Source organism: Athene cunicularia (genome assembly GCF_003259725.1).
Source record: "Athene cunicularia isolate RWA chromosome 4 unlocalized genomic scaffold, athCun1 chr4_part2, whole genome shotgun sequence".
Classification (NCBI taxonomy): Eukaryota; Metazoa; Chordata; class Aves; order Strigiformes; family Strigidae; genus Athene; species Athene cunicularia.
Window position 1 is genome coordinate 7610735 of NW_020799099.1, and position 8411 is coordinate 7619145.

Here is an 8411-nt window from a genome sequence, read left to right on the forward strand (position 1 = left end):
TGTCTCTGCAGGACTGATGATGAAATTATTGTAAGCCCAAACGTGGTGTTTACAGCAACAGATCGGCAGACAGGCAGAGAACGCAGGACCAGAACAAGCCTAAGCCTGTTGCAGAAAACCCAAATGAAGACATTTTAAGATGTGGTGGATTTTGTCTCTACTGGAGAGCTATAATTAAAGTATTTAACAGCATTTGAAAAGTTATCTTCAAATGTTTGTTAGTACCTTTTTAACTTTGCTTGTAAAACTGCAAACTAGATTTAAATTTACTATAGAGAGCTTTTGGTGGTATTACATGCTTCAGTTTTTCTCCAAGTAACAAACAGAATATGAAAGTTTGACTTCCAGCAGAGATACCAAGACACAATGCCCAATTTTGAGGTTTACAATATTATGCAATGTTTGCTGGAGACATTTCCATTTCATTAGCATATTCTACTTTTCATGAAATCAAGCAATGAATGCTGTCCCTGATCTAAGGCTAATCCTCTTTAAAGAGCTACAGGCTATATTACATGTGGCCACAGCCACGGTTATGCCATGGCTGAATCACTTTGAAGCCTATTGAACAGTGTTCCCTTGTGAGACTATACACAGAGCCATAAACCAATGCTCCCTATGCTGTGAAATCCTACTGTTCTCATCACCAAGAGTTTCTGTAAAGGACAGACCCTCCCTAGTCCCAAGCAAGGGGCTGCGCAAGAGGGAAGAGATACTCGGCTGCCTTCACCACTTCTCAACACCAATTTACCACCAGAGCCTACAGTAACACAAGTGCCTTGTTTCTAAATATCAGACAGCAACTGCTCCAAGGAAGGGTTTCCAGAACAATGAAAGGTAAAGATGAACCAGGCACCTGCTTCCTTGGGCAAATCCTCTCTCTCACAGTCCAGCAAGGGTTCTGAAATACAGCAAAGGCTCACACTGAAAGGGAGACAGCCAGTATAACTCAGAGTGAGCCAAAAGATGCCGAAGTGAGAATATTTATTGAAATGTGGTTCTTTCCTGTCTTCTCTTTCTGCTTCTGTTATCCCTCTGATCCCTTTCTGTGGAAAGGCTCACACTTATTTCAGCAAGGTTCACATTTATTTCAGGTCTATTTTTTGGTCACTTAGTTTTAGGATGCCAGCTAGAAAGCAAGAGCAATACCAAACTGATTCACTATCATTCAAGCCTACATCGAGGAAAAGTGATAGTGTTGTATTGTGCCAGTGAGCTCCACAGCATAAAGACACTGAAGACAGAGTAGTTTGGGACACAATCATATATGTTTAAATAAAAAAGAAAAAAAGCGTCACAACCTCCAAGGCAGGCCGCATCTCTCACAGCTGGGTGCTCTTAAACACTATAAACTGAGGTAACAGAATAGAGTTTTTATTGCCACACAGTACAGAATGTGGACTGTTTAACACCTTAGCATCTATACAAATCAAAAGGGGGGGAAAAAAAAAGTAATGCTATATTCAGGGATCCTGCTATGTATCAGCAAAAGACAGTTTATTTTAGTTCTTATCTTTAACTCTTCAAAATAACCTCCTTTGTTCAGTGACTGCTTTTGAAGGGAGCTGGAAAGGTTGATTCTGTTCAGTCTGCATTGCACACATGAAATTATTTCCATCTAAATGGTGTCAAACCAGACAGAGTGAGGAGATTCAGTCTCTATGGTAAAATCTTGGGCCTGGTGAAGGCAATGTTTAAGATCCTTGCTATCAAAATAGTATCTCATCTAAAATGTTGATAATCCAAAACATTTAGAATTGCTATTATATAGATAGGAGACAAGACCACATCATCCCTCATGTGGTGAATGTAAAGAAGTACAGAGATGGTGTTCTAGAGGCTATTCCAAAGCATGCTGAAGTTGTGAAGCTTCTGCTTTCAGCCAAACCATTTCACTGGATTCTGCATCAGTTGTCATGGTTGTTACACTCCCATGGATCTGCTTCACAGGAAGAGGAAACTGATCTTTTTTTAATGCAGCAAATAGATTTTATCATTTTTAGAACCTTATCAATTCCCAATACCATACTTAAAATGCCTGCCACTAGCCAAAGTGTGATTGTGATGCCTTTGATTACTGCTGGTGTCTGGCCACTTTGAGAAACTGCAGCTGCCTCAGTTTAGTTCTCTAGAATAGGAAATAACAAAGAGCAGAGACCATCAAACTGAAATGCAAGGGTTATGACCTAGGGAGAACATACTTTCCTCTACTGTAATCTTTGCAGGAAACCTGGACTGTTGTTCCAGTTCTTGCAAAGAATGCTGTTGGTCTCTTAATGGTCACTGTTGATCAGTGAGATTATAAAGGTTGATAAACCCTCACTCAGTGGTTGTAATACACCAGTTCAAGACTTCTCTTTTTCAGATCTTCAGCATGAGATTTGATGTGAAAGACAGAGCTTCCACTTCCTGGCATGCCCTGTATCACAGAGAACTCTAGTCAAAGTGTCACACTGCATGCTGGGCTACCCACAGCAGCACAGACTTCTCTTAAGCAAGCTTTGATTTGGTCTAGTCTCACAGAGCTTGTGAATCTGACAAGGTCAAAACCTGAGATGTCATGAAGATATTGTGGGTCATACGTACAAAGTTCACAGGGTGTCTGCAGGGGAAAAAAAAAAATCACACATGAATCACCTACTTCTCAGAAGCAATTACAGAAGGAGAAGCCTTATCTGTATGCCAAGTATTTTTTCTTATAGTTTGAGAGAAGTTCCACAAAATAACATATGTGGGGAGATGTATATGCCAGCTCTAACTGTGGTGACGTACAACTAGGGGTACAAAACTTCCACTGGTAAAATAACTCCACATACAAAGATGGGTGATGAGCACCAAATAACTGAAAGCTGGACTCATGGTTATTTGTAAACAGAGGATCCCAGCAGGGCTCACCAAAAAAACCCCCATAGTTTTGTATTATTAGAAGACACAGTGGAATCCTGCAAGCACAGTTACAATCAATAGCTGTGCACAGACATCCCCAACATGCTTTTAAGTTGCACCAATTTTTCATTTTCATCTCTACTGAAATTCATTAAAATACTCTTCTCTGAGAAACTTGTTACTCCAACATGCTTAAGAGTCCAGTCTTTGTTCCAGCTTAAATAAGACAACAGGGAATAGCTGACAATTCTTCTACATCAAGGCTTAAAGATGATTTACTTCTGATTTTAAGCAAGAAACCAGCACCTGCTCTATAGCATTGAACCTCCCTTACTCCTCTTTTTCAGCTTCTTGTCCCATGACAGCTGGAATTACAGGACCTTCTCTCCCACCAAGCTGCACGACCCTTCCTCCAAAGCCATACCTGTCAATAAGAAGGGGCTCTAAGTCACAAGGAACACCTCCACCTCTTTCCACAGTGTCGCTGCTGTACTACCTTTCTCTAGCCCTGGATCCCTACCAGTTATTTATAGAGAGGGTAGCCATCCTTTTAATAGAATAAGAAGGGAAACACTGAGGACCCACTACTGGGTCTTGCTGTGTGATGCCAACAGACAGATCCATCTGTTCCACCTCCCAGTCTCTTCCTAGTGTTTACTTCTTTGCTGCCCCATGGCTGCGTGGTTTCACTTGTCTTGCAAGTCACTCCACAGGTGTCTAGTCCTCAGCAGCAAAAGCAGACTGGGGAGAAAGCAGAAATAAGGGCAGTGGGGTGGATAAAAGGGAAAAAAGCCAGAGGGAGGGAGAAAGGCCCCGGAGAAAAAACAAAGGATGAAGGGAGCAACAGAGCGGGTAGGAATAACAACCAGGAGGATGCAAGAGAGAAGAACAACAGACAGCAAGAGGGGCAGGAAGATGGAAGAGAAACTGAGACAGCAGACAGGAAAGACAGAAGCAAACAGGAGAAGCCAGAAAGGTTCAGGAGGACCATGGACAGACCATGATGTAGAAAGATAAAGAAAATGAGAACTTGGAGAGTGGCATAAACAAAGTCTATCTTGGAAGACAGAAATCGCTTCAGTAGCCAAAGTGAGCTTCCTCATCAGTTTATTCAGGTCAATCAAGATGGGAAATGAAAAAGCTTTTTCTCTTGAGTAAAGGAGGAGCAAAGAAACAAACATAGAGGGAACTGTGCTCACTCTTTTTCCTTTGGAAGACCTCCATTCTGCTTCATGGAGCTGCTGTTGGCACTGGGATCTAAAGTGAATACACCTTCTGCCCATGCATCTCTCCTCCCTCTCACACTGAGATCCAGCTGAAGATCTTGCTTTGTCTTTGGAATACAAGTGTCTTTGAAAAAGGTGTATTTATTTTCTTTTGAACATGAGGCACTTCGTTCCTGCACAGTAATAATAACTCATTGCAGAACGTAGCTATAGGTCATTGTGCATTCTTGTTACACCTTTCCCAAACGAACTCTTGGAATTTACCACTACCATTATTACCATTAACTTACAAGTACCACAACAGCTCTTGAAATATCAAAATGAAGTTTCTGACTTAAAAACAACCAAACAAAAAAATCAAACAAACAAAAAATGCCCACAAAACACCAAAAAAGCCAAAACAAATAGTGATTCCCAATGTCTGGTCACACATTGCCACCTACCGGCTCCCATCCCTGTACCCTCGACAGCACTAAGGTGGTTTGCATCAAGAAACGGGCTGTAAAGCACAGAGGAAGAGCAGCAGGAGGGCACAGGTTGGTATTTGAACCATCACACGTGTTATGCAGACAGTGTATATTGTACCCCAGCATAGCCTATGCACAAGCAAACATGTCCACCAGCCTAGATTTTATAGCTCTGAAACAGCAATCAGATCTCATCGACCTCCTCCCATGTGTCTCTGTTCATCCCTGAATGAGTGAAGGACACAGGTCACCCCTGTGCCACCCTAGGAGAGAAAGCCCTGGGGCAGGGGAGGTACAATGGCAGCGTGTACCCTGCCACCCAGCATGTCCTGGCACACGCGGCAGGCTCCTGCCGCAGCAAGACAAGAGCGAGGCATTTAATGCTGGGGAAGAAAGTCAGTGAACAGAGTACACATCCCTCAGGAGCTGTGCCCATGGGACTACACAAACCAGGGGGACACAGAGGGCTGGGTGGGCAACTCACTCACCTACTGCGCTCTTCACAGACTGCCTGCTAACCTCACTGCAGAGGCTGCGCTTCGCTTCTTTCACACGCTTGAAGTTGAAACAGGAGAGCATTGTTTATGTCCCCCTGTAGTGAGGGGCTAATCCTACAAAAAAATGGCACCTCTACATATTTGCCTCAAAACCAAACCCCAGTGCATTCAAATCCACTGCAAGTATTTCTAATGTAAAGTTTAATATAAGATAAAAAGTCTCACTAGGTCACAGCATCTGCTTCACTATTCACACGATGACACCATTAATGAGCTGCACCAGTGAGTGGGAAAGCTAGTAACAAAAAAAAGGGCCATCAGAAAACCACAGAAATCATACTTACAAAACAAGTGCAGTCACCTCTTACACCTGCATCCATCCTGTCACATAGCTGGCACACCTAGGCACTACCTCGGCGGCTTTGATAACCACACGTAAAACCTGGCCTTAGGAGGGAAGGACGGAAGCGTGGTGAAATCTCAGGAACACTGAAATCAGGTCAGACTTGCTGTTGATCCAACAGGATATGGATACTTTCATAATGATAATTTAGATAGCAAAGAGAAATAGAAAGTTTCAGACTGGTCCAGACTACTGCTGGTCTCATATTCTATCTTGCCTCAAATGTCTGCCGAACAGCTTTTATGCACTAGGAGGGATGGAACTGTAAAGGACATGATCCCCAAGTGTCTGAGAAATGTTATCACAGTATTCCCAACTCATGACCAGAGTTCCAGACCATTAACAGCTATGCCATCTGCACCATGTGCCAGAGCACTCAAAAAAACCCTGGGGATGTTCTGGTAAGGTTTCTTACAGTGTGTTAAACTATAGGGAGGAAGCGTATGAAGGAAGATTTAACTTTGAGTCATTCATAAAGAATTAGCTGGAACACAGATATCCATAAATGGTCCTCCCACTCATTAACTCAGAATACACTTTCTATAACTATTCTGACCTACCATGAACTTCCCAGAAAGAGAAAGCAATATATTTACCCTCAACGATTCTCAGATTTTCAAAGCCAATCATGACTGAAAGCAATGTAAAAGTTGCTAGCATCTTCCCATTTTCCAGATTTGCCTATTTAGGCTCTGGAGGTATACAAAGCCTTACAAATCACTTATTAGAAAAACAATACACCCCCACAGCCAAGCCAAAACCACCTCAGCCTTTCAGCCCACGCATTACAAATACTTAATTAGCCCAAACAGCTAGCATCAATAATGAGCCACCAATAATTACACAGAGACGCCACACTGGGCATACCTAGGCAGGAAACATCCATTTAAAGTAACAAGCATGACTTTTCCTAGCCCTTCATCCTCTCTAGGGATTGGCAAGGTAACCAATGCAGGTATCTGAAAACCAGTCAGTTGGAAGGCAACTTGAGAGGAGAGCATGGTTCTGCTCCACCTTTATTGTTTATATCCTTATCCTTTGTAATCCAGGAGAATGCTGTGTGTTTTGCAGTCTGGTGTGGGAAGGCTCAAAATTACCAGCACCTCGATTATCTGTTGGATAACTCCAGTGATGCCAGAGTATATTCATGCTCCGGAAAGGAAAGCATGTCTAGGAAAAAGTCACACCAGGAGAGGAAGAGGTTGTGCAGACAACACAAAACAGGACAGCAGCAAGAGCTACTAGCTTAACATTGACACTGGCTTCCCTGACCCAAGTCCCAGCAGATTGCTCACCACACAGTGCAGCTCAGCCCTACGAAGCTTTATGCGTTTATTTTCAGTTTTGCTTTTGACCAAAGAAAGTTCAATTAAGTAATACAGGAATGAACTCTAGTAAACCACGTACTCATTTCGCAGGATATCACTCAAAAACCCCATAAGCACCGAGTCCCTGAAATTTTTTTCTTGTATAGAGCAAACCTAGAGTTGTTTTCCGAAAGCTGGCAGCATTTCAACCAGTTCAAAACTTACAGAAGAGAAAGGCAGTAAATCCAGTTCCTGTCCTCTCCTGTATGAAATCACACAAAGCTATATTTAAATCATAAACTAATACGGAATAGTTAATATGAGGTTACATAATCCTAGGAAAAAAAAGGAAGGGCACGTACATACCTCAAGAGGTACCAGCATCGCAATAATCCGACCAGAAAAGCTCTCTGGCAGCCCAGGAAGTGGACTGTTTCCGGAACCAAAGGGCTGACAGGAATCACAACCATCAAGATGCAATAAATAGCAGGATTGCACAACTACGGCTTTTCCAAAAGGCAGCAAAGTGCTTTTGTATGAGCACACACGCCCAGCCCTGCCTGCTGCAGGAAAGGCATTCTGCTAAGGGAGAAACATGGAAGAATCTGCTTTCCTTTTCTGCTTTTCAGTTTGACTTCTTGTAAAACATAGTCAAACCCTTTTTTTTTCAGATGTAAGGGGAGAAGGCCATATGATGCAGACGTATTAGCCAGTGTACATATAAAAGCCGTTCTACAAGAACTACAAAGGAATTTATCAACCCTTGAGTAATTTACCTGTTTGTTGCATAAATAAAATGAACCCACAAATTAAAAATAGTTTCTGTGAACCAATGCAGTATTTCACTGCCCGTGGCAAAGCAATCAAACCTATAGTATGTATCAACACCTTGCTAGTCAAAACATTGTACAAGCACAGGTGAGGGCAGACACCGAGTAGCTAGGATTCAAACCGAGATGAAACAGGTTTGGTTTTTTTTTTTCTGCACTCTGTCTCTCGTTCTGTGCTTGAGAGTAATCTTGCTTAGTAAGAAAAATGAAGCAGCTGAATGTGAGAGAATTGCTCATTGTTTTTCCTACCAGATGGCAGGGCTGCCTCAGGATTTCTAGTAAAATGGAAAGTTTTCAGCTCAGCTTAGATCATCAGCCAAGAAAAGATTAGTTTTTTTTCCCAAAGGCAGTGCAATGAAGCTGAACCACTGTTGCTTAAAGCAAATAACCAAATATTTGAAAATACTCAATTTAAGAACATCATCAGTCAACTGTTATTATGTGCTGCTTGCTAAAGCATTTTACTCTTCAAAGGAGAGGGGAGTGAAACTGAATTTGTCTGAAAACTGAGCCCTGCAAACTCTGGATCGCATCCTTGGCATTGCTGCGACTACCGCTTTGAGCAAGTTACTCACGAGCACAAGATTTTCAGATAAAGCCCCAGACAGAGCTGAGGCTAATTTTTAATTCTGGTTTCTTCGCTACAATAAAAGGAGACCTGGGTATACTTCTCAGCGAACCAACCCAGGTTGAGGCAAGCCGGCCCAGGCAGCGCCGGCACCTCCCGCCCCAGCGCGGCCGCTGCTCCCGCCTTCCCGCCCCGCCAGCCCCCGCCCCGCTGACGGCAGGGCCGGG

The 8411-nt window shown here is 42.8% G+C and overlaps 1 protein-coding gene across 1 annotated transcript in view; it reads right to left on the reverse strand.

Annotated features, from left to right (window-relative positions):
- Window positions 1–7222, reverse strand: part of ALPK1 (alpha kinase 1) — a 48676-nt gene extending 41454 nt beyond the window's left edge. The window contains exon 1 of the mRNA XM_026848188.1: window positions 7153–7222. The gene's annotated coding sequence lies outside the window, so the exon portion shown is untranslated. The remainder of the gene's footprint in view (window positions 1–7152) is intronic.
- Window positions 7223–8411: the final 1189 nt, after the last annotated feature.